Here is a 25311-nt window from a genome sequence, read left to right as displayed (position 1 = left end):
CAAAATATATAAGGAACTCATACAACTTAATAGCAATAAATAAATAAATAATCCAATTTAAAAACTGAGCAAAGGACCTGAACAGACATTTTTCCAAAGAAGATATACAAATGGCCAACAGGTATATGAAAAGGTGCTCAGCATCACTAATCATCAGGGAAATGCAAATCAAAACCACAATGAGATATCACTTCAAAGCAGTTAGGATGGCTATTATCAAAAAGTCAAAAGATAAGCATTGGTAAGGATGTGGAGAAAAGGGAACTCTTGTACACTATTGGTGGGAATGTAACTTGGTCATATGGAAAACAGTATGGAGGTTCCTCAAAAAATTAAAAATAGAACTACCCTATGAGCCACCAATTCTACTTCTGGGTATATATCCAAAGGAAATAAAATCCATATCTCAAAGAGATATATGCACTCTCATGTTCATTGCAGCATCACTTACAGTAGCCAAGACATAAAAACAACCTAAGTGTCCATCAACAGATGAATGGATAAAGAAAATTACATATATAAACCAAATCTTCTTTATCCATACATATATCTACCTCTTATATAAAACATATATAAATTTATCATAAATATATATTTTATATACAAATACATATTATTTATATATGTAATGTATAAATACATATAAAGATATATATACACATGCAATGGAATAGTGTTCAGCCATAAAAAGGAAGGAAATCCTGCCATTTGTGACAACATAAATGAATCTTGAGGACATTATGCTAAGTGAAAGAAGCCAAACACAGAAAGAGAAATACTGCATGATCTCACTTACACAGGAAATCTAAAAAAGTCAAGTCCATAGAAACAGAGAGTAGAAGAGTGGTTACTACTGGGGCCTGGGTCTTGGGGGAAATGGGGAGAAATTGGCCAAAAGGTATAGACTTTCAGTTTTAAGATAAGTTCAGAATGGTGACTATAGTTAATAATGATGTATTATATACTTGAAATTTGCTAAGGGAGTAGATTTAAGTCTTCTCACCACACACACACAAAAAAGTTAACTGTGAGGTGATGGATATGTTAATTAGCTTGACTGTAGTAATCACTTCACAATGTATACATGTATCAAATCATTGTATTGTACACCTTAAACAAATACAATTTTTATTTGTCAATCATACTTCAATAAAGCTGGAAAAAAAATTTTAAAGATAAGCCACAGAAACAAAGTGCTCAAATAATGGCACATATCTGAGAACAGACAAGTTGGCTTAAGTGGGCTACTGCTTGCCAAACTGGGAACAACTCGAACACAAAAATAAAATAGAAAGCCTCTAGTCTATATTGATAAAAATTAACAAATTAAACTATAGATTTATGAGGAACGGGATATTTACACAGTTCCACAGTACCTTCCCACAAAATATAAATTACAACAGGGAAAAGAGTTACTTTACAGTGAAGGAATATAGCAGACACCACATTAATCTAGTAATCAAGGTGAATATCATGAGTATGGGACAAACTGAAACCATGCACCACCTGATAGGATATAATGAAAAGATGAAAGTATTCCTTCTGTGGTTTCCTGACAAATCTGAATGTAATCATGAGGAAACAGCAGACCAATTCATATTGAGGGAACATTCTACAAAATAACTAGCCTGCAATCTTCAAAAGAGTTAGGGTCATTAAAGTCAAAGAAAAAATCATGGAAATATTCCAGACTGAAAAAGTGAAAAGAGACAAAATAACTAAATACAATATGAGAATTTTAGCTGGATTTTTTGCTGGATGCATTTAGACAATGGGTGAAACTTGAATGGAATCTGAGATGTCTCTGGATGTAACAAAGTTGATTTTTTGGTTTTGAAGGTGGTGTCATGATTATGCAGTAGAATGTCCTTGTTCACAGGGCTTAAACACTAAAGCACTTAGGAATGATAAAGAATCAAATTAGTAACTTACAAATGGTTCAGGGGAAAAAAGCATTCTTTGTACTGTGCTTCCAATTTTTCCTTTAAGTTTGAGATTCTGTAAGAAAATTATTAACAATAGATACTCTGAAAATTATTAAAATGTATTAAAATACAGTAATGTAAACCCACATGTATATGAAACAAACTAGAGCAGGGCAGGTTGATGCAAGTACCAAAAAGGAGTGTGTAGTTTTATCTATGCTGAAAATATATCTGACATTTTTTATTCTGAAAAGTCACTACACCTAATTAGTATAAATACAACTGATTTTTGATTAGTAAAACTTTGGTTGTTCCAAATCTATTTCTTTTTCTTTTTCTCTTTTTTTTTTTGACCACGCCTCTGGGCATGTGGGATCTTAGTTCCCCAACCAGGGATCGAACCCGTGCCCCCTGCAGTGGAAGCGTGGAGTCCTAACCACTGGACTGCCAGAGAAGTCCCCCAAATCTATTTCTTAAATATCACCTCAGAAAGGCAGTTGGTCTAGCCTGGTAATGACTGGCTGAAGTTCAAATATGGTGGACTGATTTTGTCTTTGCTAACTAGAAGAGTCATAAAAATTTTTTAGATAAATGAAACACCATAAAAATACACATTCTTGATCTAACAAGAAATATTAGAAAACATGGAGCAGTTCAAAAATTTGGGCCAGCAACCAGACATATGTATCTCTTAACAGAGATTTCACTTCTACTGTATAGAAAGTTTCTCTCCTCTCCTTCCAGTATCATGGGCATTATTGATCAAGAGATGTTCTGAAGAAGCAGCTGGTGCAACTGATTGGAAACTATGAAGAAAATTTTTACTAAAGTCCTAGAATTTTAGATGTATGTATCCCAGGATAACAAAAATATCTCTTTGACAACCAAAGCTCTCTTCTTTCTAAACTCTATATGTTATAAATAACACCTATGTGAGAACTGAGATCTTATCCCAAGTCACTCTAAAAGAAAGAATGGATTCCCAGGTTACTTGGCTTTTATTCAGCACTACTCCTGCTACATCTCAAAGACAAAGAAGACTAAGAGATGACAAAGATTGATTTCTTTCCTCAACTCCACCTGTATGTGGTCTATACAACACTATAAATTCTGCCAATAGATACATAAACCTGATAAATTACCCTGAACCATAAGCCATTTTAACGGATCCAATCGAACCTGAGATGTAATTCAACTTTTAGTTTTGTAAACTTTTACATTAATATCTCAAGAGGAGTCCTGACAAAGATAGAAAGCCTGGGGCTGCTACTTCCTCTGCTTTTACAGCACAGCTTGAACAGGACATCTTGTAAGCTGAGGTTTTCCAATGTAGCATGCAGATCTGCAAACGCCCAAAGGATATTTAGAGCCTAAAAGAAAGCAATCCTTTGAATGCCTTTTGATATAGTGCCCTGCAGAGAAGAGTAAGAATCAAATAGTAGACTCTGTCCATTTCCTTGAATAGACGCATAGCCCTGGTTCTTAACCCTTTTTCTGTCTGCAATCATCATTATTATTTTTGCATACCTGTACTATTCCTAGTTTTGCAATGGGGAAGGGACTTTTAATAAATATCCTTCACTCGGTCTCTTGGGCAACTTAATCTGAAGGTTATAATTTTATAAAAAATAAGGTCAGTTTCCTCTTATTTTTGACAGGCCGCGGGAAATAAAATCTCTACCTTAAATTTTTGGTAAAAAAAAAATCAAGGTGTATTATATTTTCATACAGTTGAATCCTAGGTAAGGCTAGTACCAGTCCTGAGTATAATTAAATTGATATCACATCTGGATTAAATTTTTAATTCTAGAAGAAAATATTTAACCATGAGAAGGACATTATCAATTACTTTGACAATTCCAACTCTTCATTTTCTTCATGCTTTCTTGAAATTACTTCATAGATTTAATATCTTGGCACATACCTTGGTTATTTGACTTAATTTAGAAAATAATCTCTCTGATTTGGTACTTTTGGAATTCCTTATCTTTCCACATTTTTTTGCACTAAAATTTTCTCTAAAACTAATTCTTATCTACCAACTTATAAAATGTTAAACATTTAATTACATTGCCTGAATATCAGTTTAAAGTTCTTGTCAGGGTCTGTCTTAGCCCATATGGGCTGCTACAACAGAACACCATAAACTGGCTGGTTTATAAACAATAAACATTTACTTTTCACATTTCTGGAGGCCAGAAGTCCAAGATCAGGGTGTCAGCATAGTTGGGTGAGGGTTCTCTTCCTGTCACAGACTTCTTATTATATCATCACATGGTGGAAGGGGCTAGGGAGCTCTGTGGGGTCACTTCTATAAAAGCACTAATCTCATTCATGAAGGTTCCACTCTCATGACCTAAGTACCTCCCCCCCTCCCCACCAAGGGCACCACCTCCAAATACCTTCACACTGGGCATTAGGACATACGAATTTGGATGTGACACTAAAGTTCAGGCCATAGAAAGGTCTCAAAATTTAAGTCTGCTTTCAGAATGGAGTTTCCACTATTATCTTTTTTCTTCTTCCTATATCATCCTAGAACAGGATTATCATAACTAGTATGGAGAGTTTTCTAATCCCTGTCCTTTATAAGTACTCAAAGCATAGAAATACACTTTCAATGTTATACAGAAAGCAGAAGAGCTGGGTTTGAGTCTTCATTTTTCATAACATATTATTGGATAAATTATATAATATCTTATCCTCGATTATTTCTAAGTACTGTTATTCCCATTTTAGAAATTGAGAAACCTGAAGCTCCAAGAGGTTCAATAACTTGAGCAGGATCAGACAGCTAATAAAAGGCGGCATGATTCAAAACTATATCTGCCTATCTTAAATATCTGTGTGTGGGTTTTTTTAAAAAAAAAAACTTTGTTCTGTAATGACATCCTTAATTATTCTGTTTAATAGAAGGTTCTAATCCAAGTTATTTCAATTTTTGAAGTAATACAACACATTCTGTTCAGTTATGCTTCCATGTTTGATATCAGATACTAGGATAAATATGAAGATGAATAAGATACAACTCTTTCTTTTAACAAATTTACAATCTAGAATAAAAACAGCAAAAATGGCCTTGATTATACAGGGAAGAGGTTGCCTTTTTTTTCTACTTATCTTTGACATTTTAATCTTTCACTGGAGGTAGAACCTGTAATATAAGAAAACGTAATGAATTGTGAGAGAAATTTGGTTTCGGGTCACATGCTATCATCATTGGCTCAGTCACAGAGAAATAGCACACAAAGGTTACCTAAATGAAGCTTTTCCTAAATTGGGTTTCCAGGTCAAGAGATTTCTTTTTCATGTTGGAATAAAAGTATTGAATCAACTACTGGAATTTTCATCATGCATACAACATCTCAGTGTCTATAGTACATGGTATGATAAGATTTTCAAAGAACAGGGGTGAAAGGTAAGGATTTAGGGACAAAGACAGACTCATAACCCAGAATGAGAATCTGCACTTGTCCCACTGGCCACAGAGAAACTGCCGAAGACATCTGACCCTAGGGGTAGTAACTAGTATAAATTTCAGGGACTGGTTTAAAAATGACTCATGTGCCAGATTCCCTGTTGAAAAAAGCATTATAAGAAAACATTTACTCCAGAACAATGTGAAGAAAACAACTATGGAGACTATAAACAGATTTATTCTCACAACAAATATAATTATTAGTCCTTGGTATCAATATATATTAATCATAATTATTCATACATTTGTATATTGTGATCAATATAAGCACAGAAATGTAGTTTATTTTAAAAGAATCCAATGCAGATGGTAAATTTAGCCACTGCAAAGGGACTCTGATTTATAAATTTAAAATGTCAAGATATAAACTAAAACAAAAATGAAATAAAACAAAAGAAAAAGTAACTAAAGATGAAGTTATTTCTCAAACAGGAATAGGCAGTATACCAGAATCTATTTTCAGTCTTTCAGAAAATAAATTGGTGAAAACAAAAGTTCAATATGAGGAAATGCCTTTTCACAAATTTAAGAACACTTGATTAAAGGAAAAGAAAAACCCTATCTGTACATGAAGAAGTCCACCTACTGGACAGAACTGTTAACTGGTATGGAAAAAAATATCACAAGCAGGTGTTTTATACTCTAGGCAGAAATTTTCTCGGCAACATGAAAATATAATTGGCTTTTTAAAAAACAATTAGCAGAGGCCTGCGGCCGCCGGGACCAAACGGGCAGCATGGCGGAATGCGTGGGCTGCGGAGAATGGCCTCACACCCGGCAGCATGTGTTCCTAGTCCCAGAGTATTTAAAAGATGCTTCAAAGAAGATGAAAAGTGGTTTTATGTTTGTAAAACTGGTTAACCCATGTTCAGGGGAAGGAGCCATTTACTTGTTCAATATGTGTCTACCACAGCTGCCTGAAATAAAAGTTTTCAAGGATAAAAACCATTCTTGGTTTATAAATGAATCAATTCAATCAGTTCTTCTTCACCTTGCCACACCCATGGACCCTCTGTTTCTGCTACTTCCACTACCTTATAAAGGCTGATAGAGAGGGAAAGTTTCAGCCCCTGGATCAAGTTGTGATGGATGACATGTTTCCGAATTGCATCTTGTTGCTGAAACTTCCTGAACTTGAGAAGTTACTTAGAGATGTGACAGAGGAGAAAGAAATAGACAAGAAGAAATATTACAAGTACAGCAAAGAGAAGACATTAAAATGGCTGGAAAAAAAGGTTAATCAGACTATGGCAGCATAGATTTTCATGTGTATTTTCCATAGGAAGATACTATGTCCTCCAAGCCCAAGAGTATTAGGGGGAAAAAAAAAAGTAATAGGTGCTAAAAAAAGAAAAGATTGTCTTATGTCCTTCATCTATACACTGCCTGCCACCCAGGACTCAGAGGTTTCATCTAATTATGTATGTAAAACTACTTTACAAAGTAAATATCTCATACAGATATAAGACAACTGAGTCACAAATGAGTCTTGTTTGACAATTCATACCAAGCAGGCAAGCAGTCTTACTACCTGATTCCTCCCTAATTACCTCACAGGAGCAGAGTTAGCCTCTGCACTCTAGAGGCAGATTGAAGAATAAAAACTTAGCCTGGTCCAGGGATTCTTTGCCACCTCCTGGACATGGCTCACTCCTGTTTGGAACTATTATTCAGGCCAGAACCAGTAGTCTGCCAACCCTTGCGGAAGGCATCAATGTTCCAAAACGGAAGGCCTGCTTGCTGTGCTGACATCACTCTTAATGACTTAAACATCTGGAGAACAACATTTCACAGTGACAATCAGAGCTTTCCTGATAAGCAATAACTCACATGCTGGGTACTGTGCATTAGGAGCACAATGGGAGAAGCAAAGTGGTATCCCTTAGAAGGGGCCCTAAGAGCTCATTGCTTTCCTTTGAGGCAAACACTTCGGTGTCTCAGAGGGGTGCCCTCAGGTATTAGACACTGCATTCCACCAAGACTTCGATGAATTCTTTTAGGATAATAGGAAATAAGCCACATTTAAATCCTGGTCTATTTCCAGCTTGTTAATGCCAATTTATGAATTTAAGTGTTTTCTAAAAATAATAGATTTAATTCAAATCACCAAAGTAATACATAACAAGTCAAGTAGCAGTGATGGACAGGTTACTATATTTATAAAGATGACAGATCACTATATTTCTTCTTGAATGATTATATTGCAATGATGTACTTCCCTATTCGTCTCTTGTATATACTTCCTCCAATTCCCAATTCTCTCTATTCCCCTAATCTCCACCCTAGATACAACTAATACCACAAAGCAAGCACCAAAAGATATTTTAAAGTAAGTGGACAGCCACTTATCTGCATTTTCTAGTGTTCCTATAATGATCATATATTAATTAATTAATATATGGTAGAACTAGTTCCATTTGGTAGAACTAGTTCAGCCACCCTTATAATAAGTCCCCAAGTTTCCATCATCAACTATGTTTATTACCTGCATTCTCTCTGGCTACGACTTAACATCTTCTTTGTTAGGTCTGGCCTTAGAGCTGCCATCTGCTCCCTAGATTTAGCTTCCATCACAAAACAGTCTTAGCATGCAACTCTTCCCCATAACCACCAAGCCTGACATCATAACACTACTTGACTCTTCTTCAAGTCAGGGACACTCTCACATACTTTACTCTCTTGTTTTCACTGACTGAATTCTGTTTTCCAATATTGTTCCAACATGTCTGAGCAGGCTTCCACTGTATTATCTCTCAGAGAGGGAGAGAGCCTAGATAGATATAACAAAAAAGGACAAACATACATTCAGCACAGGGTAATGGTAACATGGAAAGAGGGAAGTCTAATTTCATGTGAAAGGAATGCCTCCTGAGGAGTAGTTCACAATGAGGACAGAAAATCAAAGCCCCTCATTTTTTTAATAAGATTATTAGGACAGGAACAAAGGGCTCTGAATAAAAATAGTGCTCAATAAATATTGTTGGCTTACTCCAACTGTGTAAACATGCACATGTGCGCACACACAAACATACACACACACACACAAACACACTAAAATGAAACTAATAAGAAATGCATCAAAATTAACAATGGTTGCTGCAACTAGGGTGCCTGTCAGACGCTTGTGGGGGACCCTGACGCCCAAGGAGATGGGAAGAAGCCCCAAGCAAACCAGTAGGATGTGGGGGGACTGAGGGGGGAGAAGAAGTGGAGGCCAGACAGGACCAGTGCCCCTGAGCAGTGGCTGAGAGGGGAGAGGGGTTCCCACACCTGGAGGGGCCCTCGGGGGCTCAGATCAGGGGCAAAGTGGGCCCAGCATTTCCCCTGTCCAATCGGCCAGGGAAGTCTGCCCCGCTCTCGGGTTGGGTCCTATGCCCTCATGGTTCCCCTCTGGGCTGGGGTGATCCTGGGGGTGTAGAAGGGAGGCCAGAATAGAAGAGGAGAGGCAGGCAGGGGGAGTGGGAAAGGAGCGGAGGGTATTTGCCCCACCCACTCGGGCATGGGGAGCCTGCTGAGCTCCCAGGCTGGTCCCCTGCCCTCCAAAGCCCTCCGCCAGGCCATGTGGGTCCTGGGGGCATAGGAAGGAGGCCCAGGAGATCAGGAGAGGCAAGTGGGAGGAGTCCTCCAGGACTGGAGGAGCAGGAGAGAAGTAGAGGGCGTTTGCCCCACCCACTCAAGCCCAGGAAGCCTACTGGTCTCCCAGGTGGGGTCTACTGCCGTCTGAGACCAGAGGCAGGGGCAAGCCTGGGCCCCTTCTGTTCTGTTGAGCCTAAGCCCCAACCCCTCACCCCTCCACCTTTTCCAGCCCTTTTCCTAAGCATAGGCCCCGCCCACAGCCCAAACTTCAATCCTGATTAGGCCCTGCCCTCCACAGCCAATGCCTTTTCCACTTTTTCTTTTCCCTCTTCCTCCTTTTTACTATTGTGGTTCTGTTTTATCTTCCAGTTGTTGTTTCATCTATATTTTTATTTTTATTTTTTTTCTAACATAGCTGTTAGTTAACTAGTCTAATTTTATTTACTTCATTATTGTTCTCTCTCTCTCTCTTTTTTTTTTTCTCCACCCTGCTCAGCTTGTGGGATCTTGGTTCACAAGGCAGGGGTTGGGCCGAAGCTCCTTTGGTGGGAGCTCCAAGTCCAAACCACTGGACTAACAGAGAACCTCAGACCCCTGGGAATATTCATTAGAGTGAGGTCTCCCAGAGGTCCTCATCTAGGCACCATGACCCAGCTCTACCCAACAGCCTACAAATTGCAGTGTTGGAAGCCCCAGGCCAAACAACCAGTAAGACAGGAACACAATCCCACTCATAAAAAAAAGGAAAAAATGAGATGGCAAAAAAATATGTCACAGATGAAGGAGCAAGGTAAAAACCTACAAGACCAAATAAACGAATAGGAAATAGGCAATCTACCCAAAAAAGAATTCAGAGTAATGATAATAAAGAGGATCCAGAATCTCAGAAATAGAATGGAGGCATGGATAAAGAAAATAGAAGAAATGTTTAATAAAGTACTAGAAGAACTAAAGAACAACCAAACAGAGATGAACAACACAATAACTGAAACGAAAAATACAAGAGAAGGAATCAATAACAGAATAACTGAGGCAGAAGAATGACTAAGTGAGCTGGAAGACAAAATGGTGGAAAAAAGTGCCAAGGAGCAGATTAAAGAAAAAATGAAAAGAATGAAAAGAATTGAAGACAATCTCACAGACCTCGGACAACACTAAATGCACCAACATCCGAATTACAGGGATCCCAGAAGAAGAAGAGAAAAAGAAAGGGTCTGAGAAAATATTTGAAGAGATTATAGTAGAAAACTTCCCTAACATGGGAAAGGAAATAGTCACCCAAGTCCAGGAAGCACAGAGAATCCCATACAGGATAAACCCTAGGAGAAACACACCAAGACACATATTAATCAAACTAACAAAAATTAAATTCAAAGAAAAAATATTAAAAGCAGCAAGGGAAAAACAAGAAATAACATACAAAGGAAACCCCATAAGGTTATCTGCTGATTTTTCAGCAGAAACTCTGCAGGCCAGAAGGGACTGGCAGGATATACTTAAACTGATAAAAGAGAAAAACCTACAACCGAGATTACTCTACCCAGCATGGATCTCATTCAGATTCGACAGAGAAATTAAAACCTTTACAGACAAGCAAAAGCTAAGAGAATTCAGCACCACCAAACCAGCTTTACAACAAATGCTAAAGGAACTTCTTTAGGTGGGAAAGAGAAGAGAAGAAAAAGACCCACAAAAACAAACTCAAAACAATTAAGAAAATGGAAATAGGAACAAACATATCAATAATAACCTTGAATGTAAATGGATTAAATGCCCCAACCAGAAGACACAGACTGGCTGAATGGATACAAAAACAAGACCCATATATATGCTGTCTACAAGAGACCCACTTCAGACCTAAGGACACATACAAACTGAAAGTGAACGGATGGAAAAAGATATTCCATTCAAATTGAAATCAAAAGAAATTTGGAGTAGCAATACTCATACCAGACAAAATAGACTTGAAAATAAAGACTGTTACAAGAGGTAAGGAAGGACACTACATAAATGATCAAGGAATCAATCCAAGAAGAAGTTATAACAATTTTAAATGTTTATTCACCCAACATAGGAGCACCTCAATATATAAGGCACATGCTAACAGCCATAAAAGGGGAAATCAACAGTAACACAGTAATACTAGGGAAATTTTTAAAAAAGAAAGAAAGAAAAATAATACTAGGGGACTTTAACACCCCACTTACACCAACAGACAGATCATCTAAACAGAAAATAAATAAGGAACCACAAGCTTTAAATGACACAAGAGACCAGGTAGATTTAATTGATATTTATAGAACATTTCACCCGAAACTGGCAGAATACACTTTCTTCTCAAGTGCACATGCAACATTCCCCAGGATAGATCACATCTTGGGTCACAAATCAAGCCTCAGAAAATTTAAGAAAAATGAAATCGTATCAAGCATCTTTTCTTTTTTTTTTTTTTTTTTTTGGTTTTTTTTTTTTAATTTTTTAAATTAGTTTCTGCTTTATAACAAAGTGAATCAGTCATACATATACATCTGTTCCCACATCCCTTCCCTCATGCATCTCCCTCCCTCCCACCCTCCCCATCCCACCCCTCCAGGCGGTCACAAAGCACCGAGCTGATCTCCCTGTGCTCTATGGCTGCTTCCCACTATCTATCTACCCCACGTCCGGTAGTGTATATATGTCCATGCCTCTCTTTCGCTTTGTCACAGCTTACCCTTCCCCCTCCCCATATCCTCAAGTCCATTCTCAAGTAGGTCTGTGTCTTTATTCCTGTTTTGCCCCTAGGTCCTTCATGACTTTTTTTTTTTTTTAATTCCGTATATATGTGTTAGCATACGGTATTTGTCTTTCTCTTTCTGACTTACTTCACTCTGTATGACAGACTCTAGGTCTATCCACCTCATTACAAATAGCTCAGTTTCGTTTCTTTTTATGGCTGAGTAATATTCCATTGTATATATGTACCACATCTTCTTTATCCATTCATCTGATGATGGACACTTAGGTTGTTTCCAGCTCCGGGCTATTGTGAATAGAGCTGCAATGAACATTTTGGTACATGTCTCTTTTGGAATTATGGTTTTCTCAGGGTATATGCCTAGTAGTGGGATTGCTGGGTCATATGGTAGTTCTATTTTTAGTTTTTTAAGGAACCTCCATACTGTTCTCCATAGTGGCTGTACCAATTCACATTCCCACCAGCAGTGCAAGAGTGTTCCCTTTTTTCCACACCCTCTCCAGCATTTATTGTTTCTAGATTTCTTGATGATGGCCATTCTGACTGGTGTGAGATGATATCTCATTGTAGTTTTGATTTGCATTTCTCTAATGATTAATGATGTTGAGCATTCTTTCATGTGTTTGTTGGCAGTCTGTATATCTTCTTTGGAGAAATGCCTATTTAAGTCTTCTGCCCATTTTTGGATTGGGTTGTTTGTTTTTTTGCTATTGAGCTGCATGAGCTGTTTATAAATTTTGGAGATTAATCCTTTGTCAGTTGCTTCATTTGCAAATATTTTCTCCCATTCTGAGGGTTGTCTTTTGGTCTTGTTTATGGTTTCCTTTGCTGTGCAAAAGCTTTGAAGTTTCATTAGGTCCCATTTGTTTATCTTTGTTTTTATTTCCATTTCTCTAGGAGGTGGGTCCAAAAGGATCTTGCTGTGATTTATGTCATAGAGTGTTCTACCTATGTTTTCCTCTAAGAGTTTGATAGTTTCTGGCCTTACATTTAAGTCTTTAATCCATTTTAAGCTTATTTTTGTGTATGGTGTTAGGGAATGATCTAATCTCAAACTTTTACATGTCCCTGTCCAGTTTTCCCAGCACCACTTATTGAAGAGGCTGTCTTTTCTCCACTGTACATTCCTGCCTCCTTTATCAAAGATAAGTTGGCCATATGTGCGTGGGTTTATCTCTGGGCTTTCTATCCTGATCCACTGATCTATCTTTCTGTTTTTATGCCAGTACCACACTGTCTTGATTACTGTAGCTTTGTAGTATAGTCTGAAGTCAGGGAGCCTGATTCCTCCAGCTCCGTTTTTCGTTCTCAAGATTGCTTTGGCTATTCGGGGTCTTTTGTTTTTCCAAACAAATTTTGAAATTTTTTGTTCTAGTTCTGTGAAAAATGCCAGTGGTAGTTTGATAGGGATTGCATTGAATCTGTAGATTGCTTTGGGTAGTAGAGTCATTTTCACAATATTGATTCTTCCAATCCAGGAGCATGGTATATCTCTCCATCTATTTGTATCATCTTTAATTTCTTTCATCAGTGTCTTATAATTTTCTGCATACAGGTCTTTTGTCTCCTTAGGTAGGTTTATTCCTAGATATTTTATTCTTTTTGTTGCAATGGTAAATGGGAGTGTTTTCTTGATTTCATTTTCAGATTTTTCATCATTAGTGTACAGGAATGCCAGAGATTTCTGTACATTAATTTTGTATCCTGCTACTTTACCAAATTCATTGATTAGCTCTAGTAGTTTTTCGGTAGCATCTTTAGGATTCTCTATGTATAGTATCATGTCATCTGCAAACAGTGACAGCTTTACTTCTTCTTTTCCAATTTGGATTCCTTTTATTTCCTTTTCTTCTCTGATTGCTGTGGCTAAAACTTCCAAAACTATGTTGAATAAGAGTGGTGAGAGTGGGCAGCCTTGTCTTGTTCCTGATCTTAGTGGAAATGGTTTCAGTTTTTCACCATTGAGGACAATGTTGGCTGTGGGTTTGTCATATATGGCCTTTAGTATGTTGAGGAAAGTTCCCTCTATGCCTGCTTTCTGCAGGGTTTTTATCATAAATGGGTGTTGAATTTTGTCGAAAGCTTTCTCTGCATCTATTGAGATGATCATATGGTTTTTCTCCTTCAACTTGTTAATATGGTGTATCACATTGATTGATTTGCGTATATTGAAGAATCCTTGCATTCCTGGAATAAAGCCCACTTGATCATGGTGTATGATCCTTTTAATGTGCTGTTGGATTCTGTTTGCTAGTATTTTGTTGAGGATTTTTGCATCTATGTTCATCAGTGATATTGGCCTGTAGTTTTCTTTCTTTGTGACATCCTTGTCTGGTTTTGGTATCAAGGTGATGGTGGCCTCGTAGAATGAGTTTGGGAGTGTTCCTTCCTCTGATATTGTTTGGAAGAGTTTGAGAAGGATGGGTGTTAGCTCTTCTCTAAATGTTTGATAGAATTCGCCTGTGAAGCCATCTGGTCCTGGGCTTTTGTTTGATGGAAGATTTTTAATCACAGTTTCAATTTCAGTGCTTGTGATTGGTCTATTCATATTTTCTATTTCTTCCTGAGTCAGTCTTGGCAGGGTGTGCATTTCTAAGAATTTGTCCATCTCTTCCAGGTTGTCCATTTTATGGGCATAGAGTTGCTTGTAGTAATCTGTCATGATCTTTTGTATTTCTGCAGTGTCAGTTGTTACTTCTCCTTTTTCATTTCTAATTCTATTGATTTGAGTCTTCTCCCTTCTTTTCTTGATGAGTCTGGCTAATGGTTTATCAATTTTGTTTATCTTCTCAAAGAACCAGCTTTTAGTTTTATTGATCTTTGCTATCGTTTCCTTCATTTCTTTTTCATTTATTTCTGATTTGATTTTTATGATTTCTTTCCTTCTGCTAACTTTGGGGTGTTTTTGTTCTTCTTTCTCTAATTGTTTTAGGTGCAAGGTTAGGTTGTTTATTCGAGATGTTTCCTGTTTCTTAAGGTGGGATTGTATTGCTATAAACTTCCCTTTTAGAACTGCTTTTGCTGCATCCCATAGGTTTTGGGTCGTCGTGTCTCCATTGTCATTTGTTTCTAGGTATTTTTTAAATTCCTCTTTGATTTCTTCAGTGATCACTTCGTTATTAAGTAGTGTATTGTTTAGCCTCCATGTGTTTGTATTTTTTACAGCTCTTTTCCTGTAATTGATATCTAGTCTCATAGCATTGTGGTCAGAAAAGACACTTGATACAATTTCAATTTTCTTAAATTTACCAAGGCTTGATTTGTGACCCAAGATATGATCTATCCTGGAGAATGTTCCATGAGCACTTGAGAAAAATGTGTATTCTGTTGTTTTTGGATGGAATGTCCTATAAATATCAATTAAGTCCATCTTGTTTAATGTATCATTTAAAGCTTGTGTTTCCTTATTTATTTTCATTTTGGAAGATCTGTCCATTGGTGAAAGTGGGGTGTTAAAGTCCCCTACTATGATTGTGTTACTGTCGATTTCTCCTTTTATGGCTGTTAGTATTTGCCTTATGTATTGAGGTGCTCCTATGTTTGGTGCATAAATATTTACAATTGTTATATCTTCTTCTTGGATCGATCCCTTGATCATTATGTAGTGTCCTTCTTTGTCTCTTCTAGTAGTCTTTATTTTAAAGTCTATTTTGTCTGATATGAGAATTGCTACTCCAGCTTTCTTTTGGTTTTCATTTGCATGGAATATCTTTTTCCATCCCCTTACTTTCAGTCTGTATGTGTCTCTAGGTCTGAAGTGGGTCTCTTGTAGACAGCATATATATGGGTCTTGTTTTTGTATCCATTCAGCCAATCTGTGTCTTTTGGTGGGAGCATTTAGTCCATTTACATTTAAGGTAATTATCGATATGTATGTTCCTATTCCCATTTTCTTAATTGTTTTGGGTTCGTTATTGTAGGTCTTTTCCTTCTGTTGTGTTTCTTGCCTAGAGAAGTTCCTTTAGCATTTGTTGTAAAGCTGGTTTGGTGGTGCTGAACTCTCTCAGCTTTTGCTTGTCTGTAAACGTTTTAATTTCTCCATCAAATCTGAATGAGATCCTTGCTGGGTAGAGTAATCTTGGTTGCAGGTTTTTCTCCTTCATCACTTTAATTATGTCCTGCCACTCCCTTCTGGCTTGTAGAGTTTCTGCTGAGAGATCAGCTGTTATCCTGATGGGGATTCCCTTGTGTGTTATTTGTTGTTTTTGCCTTGCTGCTTTTAATAGGATTTCTTTGTGTTTAATTTTTGACAGTTTGATTAATATGTGTCTTGGCGTATTTCTCCTTGGATTTATTCTGTATGGGACTCTCTGTGCTTCCTGGACTTGATTAACTATTTCCTTTCCCATATTAGGGAAGTTTTCAACTATAATCTCTTCAAATATTTTCTCAGTCCCTTTCTTTTTCTCTTCTTCTTCTGGAACCCCTATAATTCGAATGTTGGTGCGTTCAATGTTGTCCCAGAGGTCTCTGAGACTGTCCTCTGTTCTTTTCATTCTTTTTTCTTTATTTTGCTCTGCAGCAGTTATTTCCACTATTTTATCTTCCACCTCACTTATCCGTTCTTCTGCCTCAGTTATTCTGCTATTGATCCCATCTAGAGTATTTTTTATTTCATGTATTGTGTTTTTAATCGATGCTTGATTCATCTTTAGTTCTTCTAGGTCCTTGTTAACTGTTTCTTGCATTTTGTCTATTCTATTTCCAAGATTTTGGATCTGGGAAATAGAATCTTGGATCATCTTTACCATCATTATTCTGAATTCTTTTTCAGGTAGACTGCCTATTACCTCTTCATTTGTTAGGTCTGGTGGGTTTTTATCTTGTTCCTTCTCCTGCTGTGTGTTTTTCTGTCTTCTCATTTGGCTTATGTTACTGTGTTTGGGGTCTCCTTTTTGCAGGCTGCAGGTTCGTAGTTCCCGTTGTTTTTGGTGTCTGTCCCCAGTGGCTAAGGTTGGTTTAGTGGGTTGTGTAGGCTTCCTGGTGGAAGGTACTAGTGCCTGTGTTCCGGTGAATGAGGCTGGATCTTGTCTTTCTGGTGGGCAGGTCCACGTCTGGTGGTGTGTTTTGGGGTGTCTGCGGACTTTTTATGATTTTAGGCCACCTCTCTGCTAATGGGTGGCGTTGTGTTTCTGTCTTGCTAGTTGTTTGGCATAGGGTGTCCAGCACTGTAGCTTGCTGGTCGTTGAGTGAAGCTGGGTGCTGGTGTTGAGATGGAGATCTCTGGAAGATTTTCGCCGTTTGATATTATGTGGAGCTGGGAGGTCTCTTGTGGACCAGTGTCCTGAAGTTGGCTCTCCCACCTCAGAGGCACAGCACTGACTCCTGGCTCCTCAATTTGGGATGATTTGTTGTCTATTCATGTATTCCACAGATGCAGGGTACATCAAGTTGATTGTGGAGCTTTAGTCCGCTGCTTCTGAGGCTGCTGGGAGAGGTTTCCCTTTCTCTTCTTTGTTCTCACAGCTCCTGGGTCTCAGCTTTGGATTTGGCCCCGCCTCTGCGTGTAGGTCGCCGGAGGGCGTCTGTTCTTCGCTCAGACAGGACAGGGTTAAAGGAGCAGCCTCTTCGGGGACTCTGGCTCACTCAGGCCGGGCGGGAGGGAGGGGCACGGAGTGCGGGGCGAGCCTGCAGCGGCAGAGTTCGGCGTGACGTTGCACCAGCCCGAGGCGCGCCGTGCGTTCTCCCAGGGAAGCCGCCCCTGGATCCCGGGACCCCAGCAGTGGCGGGCTGCACAGGCTCCCGGAAGGGCGGTGTGGACAGTGACCTGCGCTCGCACACAGGCTTCTTCCAAGCATCTTTTCTGACCCTAACGCTATGAGATTGGAAACCAATTACAGGAAAAAAAAAAAACTGTAAAAACCACAAATACATGGAGGCTAAACGGTGCACTACTAAATAACCAAGAAATCACTGAAGAAATCAAAGAAGAAATTTAAAAAATACATAGAAACAAATGACAATGAAAACACCATGACCCAAAACAGCAAAAGAAGTTTTAAGAGGGAAGTTTATAGCAATTCAATCTCACCTCAAGAAACAAGAAAAATCTCAAACAATCTAACCCTACACATAAATCAACTAGAGAAAGAAGAACAAAGAAAACCAAAGTCAGTAGAAGGAAAGAAATCATAAAGATCAGAGCAGAAATAAATGAAATAGAAATGAAGAAAACAATAGCAAACATCAACAAAACTAAAACCTGGTTCTTTGAGAAGATAAACAAAGTTGATAAACCCTTAGCCAGACTCATCAAGAAAAAAAGGGAGAGGATGCAAATCAATAAAATTAGAAACTATAAAGGAGAAATCACAACTGACACCACAGAAATAGAAAGGATTATAAGAGAACACTACAAACAACTATATGCCAATAAAATGGATAACCATGAAGAAATGGACAAATTCTTGAAAAGTTACAATTTTCCAAGACTGAACCAGGAAGAATTAGAAAAGATAAACAGACCTATCACAAGTAATGAAACTGAAACTGTAATTTAAGATCTTCCAACAAACCAAAGTCCAGGACCAGATGGATTCACAAGCAAATTCTATCAAACATTTAGAGAAGAGCTAACACTGATCCTTCTCGAACTCTTCCAAAAAATTGCAGAGAGAGGAACACTCCCAAATTCATTCTATGAAGCCACCATCACCCTAATACCAAAACCAGAAAAAGATATAACAAAAAGAAAATTATAGACAAATATCACTGATGAACACAGATGCAAAAATTCTGAACAAAATGCTAGCAAACAGAATCCAACTACATATTAAAAGGATCATACACCACGATCAAGTGGGATTTATCCCAGGGATGCAAGGATTCTTCAATATATGCAAATCAATCAATGTGATACACCACATTAACAAATTAAGTAATAAAAACTATATGATCATCTCAATAGATGCAGAAAAAGCTTTTGACAAAATTCAACACTGATTTATGATAAAAACTCTCCAGAAAATGGGCATAGAGGGAACCTGCCTCAATATAATAAAGGCCATATATGACAAACCCACAGCAAACATCATACTCAATGGTGAAAAAATGAAAGCATTTCCACTAAGATCAGGAACAGGACAAGGATGTCCACTCTCACCACTATTATTCCACCTAGTTTTCAAAGTCCTAGCCATGGCAATCAGAGAAGAAAAAGAAATAAAAGGAATAAAAATTGGAAAAGAAGAAGTAAAACTGTCACTGTTTACAGATGACATGATACTATCCATAGAAAAACCTAAAGATGCCACCAGAAAACTATCAATGAATTTGGTAAGGTTGCAGGATACAAAATTAATGCACAGAAATTTCTGGAATTCCTACACACTAACAAAGAAAAATCAGAAAGAGAAATTAAGGAAACAATCCCATTTACCATCAAAAAGAATAAAATACCTAGGAATAAACCTACCTAAGGAGGCGAAAGACTTCTACTCAGAAAACTATAAAACACTGATGAAAGAAATCAAAGATGACATAAAACAGAGGCAGAAATATACCTTGTGTTTGGATTGGAAGAATCAATATTGTGAAAATGACTATACTACCCAAAACAATTTACAGATTCAAAGCAATCCGTATCAAACTACCAATGGCATTTTTCACAGATTTAGAACAAAAAATTTTACAATTCGTATGGAAACACAAAAGACCCCGAATAGCCAAAGCAATCTTGAGAAAGAAAAACGGAGCAGGAGGAATCAGGCTCCCCGACTTCAAACTATGCTACAAAGCTCCAGTAATCAAGGCAGTATGGTACTGGCACAAAAACAGAAATATAGATCAATGGAACAGTAGAGAAAGCCCAGAGATAAACCCACACACATATGGTCACCTACTTTATGACAAAGGAGGCAAGAACATACAATGGAGAAAAGAAGAACTCTTCAATAAGTGGTGCTGGTAAAACTGGACAGCTACATGTAAGAGAATGAAATTAGAACACTACCTAACACCATACATAAAAATAAACTCTAAATGGATTAAATGTAAGACCAGATACTATAAAACTCTTAGAGGAAAACATAGGAAAAACACTCTGACATAAACCACAGCAAGATCTTTTTTGACCCACCTCCTAGAGTAGTGGAAATAAAAACAAAATTAAACAAATGGGACCTAATGAAACTTCAAAGCTTTTGCACAGCAAAGGAAACCATAAATAAGACGAAAAGACAACCCTCAGAATGGGAGGAAATATTTGCAAATGAAACAACAGACAAAGGATTAATCTCCAAAATGTACAAACAGCTCATAGAGCTCAATATCAAAAAAACAAATAATTCAATTAAAAAATGGGTGGAAGACCTAAATAGATATTTCACCAAAGAAAACATACAGATGGCCAAGAGGCACATGAAAAGATGCTCAGTATAAGTAATTAGATAAATGCAAATCAAAACCACAATGAGGTTTCACCTCACACCGGTCAGAATGTCCATTATCAAAAAATCTAGGGCTTCCCTGGTGGCGCAGTGGTTGGGAGTCGGCCTGCCGATGCAGGGGACACAGGTGCATGCCCCGGTCCAGGAGGGTCCCGTGTGCTGCGGAGCTGCTGGGCCTGTGGGCCGTGGCCACTGAGCCTGCGTGTCCAGAGCCTGTGCTCCACAACGCGAGAGGGCACAGCAGTGAGAGGCCCGTGTATCGCAAAAAAAAAAAAAAAATCTAGAAACAATAAATGCTGAAAAGGGTGTGGTGAAAAAGGAACCCTCCTGCCCTGTTGGTGGGAATGTAAATTGATGCAACCACTATGGAGAACAGTATGGAAGGTCCTTAAAAAACTAAAAATAGAACTACCGTATATACGACCCAGCAATCCCACTATTGGGCATATACCCTGAGAAATCCATAATTCAAAAACAAACATGTACCACAATGTTCATTACAGCACTATTTACAATAGCCAGGACATGGAAGCAACCTAAATGTCCATCAACAGATGAATGGATAAAGAAGATGTGGCACATATATACAATGGACTATTTCTCAGCCATAGAAAGAAATGAAATTGGGTTATTTGTATTGAGGTGGATGGACCTAGAGTCTGTCATACACAGTGAAGTCAGAAAAAGAAAAACAAATACCATATGCTAACACATATATGTGGAATCTAAAAAAATTTTTTTAAAATGGTACTGATGAACCTAGTGGCAGGGCAGGAATACAGACATAGACGTAGAGAATGGACTTGAGGACATGGGGAGGGAATTGTAAGCTGGGACGAAGTGAGAGCAGCATCAACATATATACACTACCAAATGTAAAACAGCTAGCTATTGGGAAGCAGCTAGTGGGAGGTCAGCTCAGTGCTTTGCAATGACATAGGGAGGGTGGGATGGAGGCTCTAGAGGGAGGGGATATGGGGATATATGTATGCATATGACTGATTCACTTTGTTGTACAACAGAAACTAACACAGTATTGTGAAGCAATTATACTCCAATAAAGATCTATTTAAAAAAAATTAAGAATGGTTGCTTCTGAGGAGTGGAATTTTTTCTACAGTTGTTGTTTTTCCAGTGTTTCCTCATTAATCTAGTCTGTGTTACTTTTACTACAAGGGAAAAAAATGATTTACACAAAGGAATAAATACCAGCAGCATTTTTTAAAGAAATTCACCTAAGCCTTGAAATCTCTAACCAGCACGGCCAACTGAGCCAAACTCCAGAAACAATGGCTCTAGCTGAAGGTTGTAAGATAGCAGACTTAAGCCCCAATTAAATAGAATCTGTAATGAGGCCTGAAGCTTTATGTTACTCTGGTGTGTCTGAGTAGAAATGTAGCCTAAGTCTAGGCCTTCCTCAGTACATGTCATGTTTTCATAATCACAAGGATTTGGCTTCTGTTCTAGTACAGATTAGCTGCTAAAAGCCAGGTGTGGCAACTGGCTGGGAACTATTAATATAATGGATTTGACTATGGAACAGAAAGGATACTGCTCTAAAGCAAATGGAGCCCCTAGAACATTAATGACACCTTATTCATTCATTCCCTAAATATTTACTCAATGCCTATACTATGCCAGGACATTTGAGACTTTGGGCATATAAAAGACAAATCAGGCCACATTTCTTTCCACATAGATCTTACATTCTACTGGGAGATGTAGACAATAAATAAAGATGTAAAGAAAAATAAAGCAGGGTAAGGGTGCTACTTTGAGCAGGACAGGCAGTGACATTTTTTCTGACAAGCTGACAAAGACTGAAAGAAATAAAAGAGCAAACCATGTGGACATTTGGATGAAGATCATTCTGGACAGGGGGAACAGCAAGTGCAAAGACTCTGAGGTAAAATCCTTCCAGCGTGGAGGAGTAGCAGAGCAGCTGGAGAAGAGCGACTACAGATAGAAACTAGTGAGTCTGGAGGCAGATAACGTAAGGCCTTTGGGTCAGAATAAGGATTTTTTATTTCACTGAGTGTGACAGGAATGCATTTGAGGGTTTTACTCAGAAGGTAATAGCATATTTACATTTTAAATGGATCTTTCTGGCTATGTATGAAGTATAGCTAAATGGAGGCAAGAGTAGACACAAGGGGTAGAAGGATAAAGTAAACTTCTATGTTCCACATGACGGTGGCTTGAATGAAAGTGGTAACAACAGAAATGGAGAGAGGTAGTCAGACTCAATAAATTTCAAAAGTGTAAAACCAACAGTTTTGCTGATATGGGATATGAAATGAAGAGTAATGTCAAGGGTGATGCCAAATTTTTTGACCTGAGCAACCAAATCTTATCATTTACTTGAAGGGGAACACGCTGAGAGAAACAGACTTAGTGGAGAAAAATCAAGAATTCAAGTTCAGATATGTTAGGTTTAAGTAGACAGGTGGATATGGGTCTGAATGATTCAGGTCAGAGATGGAACCTGGGGAGCCTTCAGTGTCAGGATGGTAATTAAAAGATTACCTAGGGAGTGAAAGTGTCTAAAGAAGAGAAGAGGTCCAGGCACAGAGTCCCGGGATGCTTCAATATTTAAGGCCAGGATGAGGAAGAGGATCTCAATACCAATTGAGAAGGAGATATTGCTAGGCACACAAAGACGAGTCTAAAGGCACCTGAAGTTAAACTATTCCTACTTCAAAATTTTGCCTATATTTGAGCCACTGGCCTCCTGTTACAGGGCTGGCTAAAAAGAATTATTTTGAGTGTATATGAGTATGAACTTTTATTTTGTCCTTACCCATGCATTTCTATAAATTTGACTATGGTTTCACAATTGGCATGCCCATGAGATTGTCTGATGGCGGAAAAAGAAAAATCTGCAGTACGCCCTTTATTTATGGAAATCTTTCTGTCAGAGGTACCAACCTACTTTTATTTTTGGATGCCTTTTATTATTGTGGTGGTTGTGTTATTTGTAAACGTACCCAGTGGCAATTTCATGACTTGCATACCCAATAAATGCAATAAATAATTAAAGCTAGCATTAAGCATGCTAATAAATCTACAGAGTTGTTTCCTAAAATAATTACACCAGTAATGTAAAAAGGTTACAGCAAGCAGATAGGCAAGGCAATCTCAAATACTTGAGATTTGATCATATTTCTAGAAAATTCACAGTAGCTCTGCTATTAAAGCTAGTGGGAAACACCTTCCTCTAGGGAGTACTTTCGTAGTTCATTTTGCACCATGCTAGCACTGACAAAAAAAAAAAAAAAAAAGGACTAAAAGCACAAGGTTCCATAATAGGAGTAAACCGCAACACACCTAATACAGAGTTTTGGGCAATTGAATATTGTATATTTTGCCAATAGCAAGCAACAGTCCCCTTTTGCTTTTATTAATGCAGTTCAGCTGATATGAGCAGACAGAATTGAAAGAGAAGGAGAATGTGCTTTATCATCTGTTGCCGAATTTCAATTTTCTCCTTCAAGTACAGTTGAATGCATTTTCTTTGCAACCCAGAGACAGAAGATCTTGATTACTGTTGCAAGAATAATCTCAAAAAAAAAAAAAAGAATAATCTCAGCATTTGTGTGAAGAAGATAGGAAAAATAAATAGTCTCTCTGGATGATGTGTCAGCCTGTGAACTTACAAAACAAGATATATTCTTGGAGGTAGGGAAATTAAATTAAGGTGAAATGGTAGACATATTAAAATGACAATTGAAGGCTTATTTTGTGGGCCATGGCTGCCTTCCCAATTGTCCTTTGTCCTTAGCCTCACCCCAGGGACACAGACAACATAACCAGAAACAAACAGAGTCAAGACAGGGGCAACTGTCTGGAAATACAGGCCTCTCAAGCTGTGAGTTCTGTCATGAACTGCTAGCTTTTTTGTAAAAATTAAGTTTCCAACTCCTTTCTCCCCTGCCTTCCCCTACCACCACTCTTGTTTTGGGTCTTTAAACAGAAGAGGAGGTGATATATCTTCATATTTCTTCTCATTTTTATCCATGTAAAAAAGATAACAATTCAACATCAGCTCAGTTGGGATTCTTTCTCTCTATAACAGGAAAATGCTAAGGCAGAGAAATATCACTTAGACTTTTGTTAAGAAACAAAGTAGTTATTTACCCCCAGTAGTACTAGAAGACACTAATTTAGGAACCAGCCCATTACCAACCACTCTCAAGTGATAGAGCGCAGGGGAGGCCACCCCAAAATATGCCCCTCTGGCATACTGATTATATGGAATTAAAGTTACTTAAAAAATAGCTGGTTCAAGGACACTCTGACCCTCTGTCCCCCGAAAAGCAGGAAATAAATTTTCCATAAGAAAGGTATCCTCCCTGAACCAGGAGATAGACATTCTTTTCACTAGAGATAGGGAATTCAGAGCCAAGAAGGCCACATAAGCAAAACTTGTTTCTTCCTCACTAATTTACTACCCTAAGCTCAGACTTCTTCACCTTGCCAATTCTTCACAAATCTGTTTTGTAAAGAAAAAAATGTTGCCTGCCTTTCCAGTTCTAGGAAGATCAAGCCATTAGCCATCGCAGGTGCTCACCGACAGTACACCCTGAGGGAAATTCAGGAGGGAGAAAAGCAGGAAGCAACCTGTGCTTTGGATATGTTGGCCCCTAGATACTCAAGATGCATATCTAAGGAAAAATTTCAATGACCCCATATTCTTGCATCTTCCCATATATATAAAAGCACTAAAATCATTAACTTGAGATGATTAGCAGTAATCTTTTTATGCTTGACTACATGTTTTTCCCAGCAAAAAAGTTCATGTGGATCCTGGCTCCTCCCTTACCTCTTGGGGGCAGCTCCTCAGAGCTATCTATGAAGCTGTCTTCTGGGCTACAGTCTTCAGTAAGGTGCCTGAATAAAACTTAATTCACAACTTTTATGTTGTGTGTTTTTCAGTCAACAGTTTTGGTGACTGTGAAGGGACCCAGAACAGAATTCTCTCCTTTGCCTGAATTCCACCAGGATCTGGAGCCTTGGTACCAGCAAAGGTCACTTGTGCCAGTCCACCTCCTCAGTGAGTCTAGATGACTGGGCAAATATCTCCTAGGTCTTAGATCTCCTGCTATGGGCTGATGATCCCAAGTGTTTTTTTGGTGATGAATAAAAAGATACCTGACTCCTCAGTTGAGAGACATTAAGGAAGATTTATCCAATTGAAAGATACTGGAG

General features: G+C 38.1%; 1 protein-coding gene and 1 pseudogene across 2 annotated transcripts in view; one reads left to right on the top strand and one right to left on the bottom strand.

Moving 5' to 3' along the window:
• Positions 1–25311, bottom strand: part of COX7B2 (cytochrome c oxidase subunit 7B2) — a 168701-nt gene that overhangs the window by 123299 nt on the left and 20091 nt on the right. The gene's annotated exons all lie outside the window — the stretch shown is intronic.
• LOC308622192 (ribonuclease H2 subunit B-like) lies at positions 5923–6748 on the top strand (annotated as a pseudogene). Its single transcript has one exon. The product of its transcript is annotated as a ribonuclease H2 subunit B-like (transcript).

The sequence above is a fragment of the Mesoplodon bidens genome (assembly GCF_964165515.1).
Source record: "Mesoplodon bidens genome assembly, chromosome: 1".
Lineage (NCBI taxonomy): Eukaryota > Metazoa > Chordata > Mammalia > Artiodactyla > Ziphiidae > Mesoplodon > Mesoplodon bidens.
This window is presented reverse-complemented; position numbering and strand designations above follow the sequence as displayed.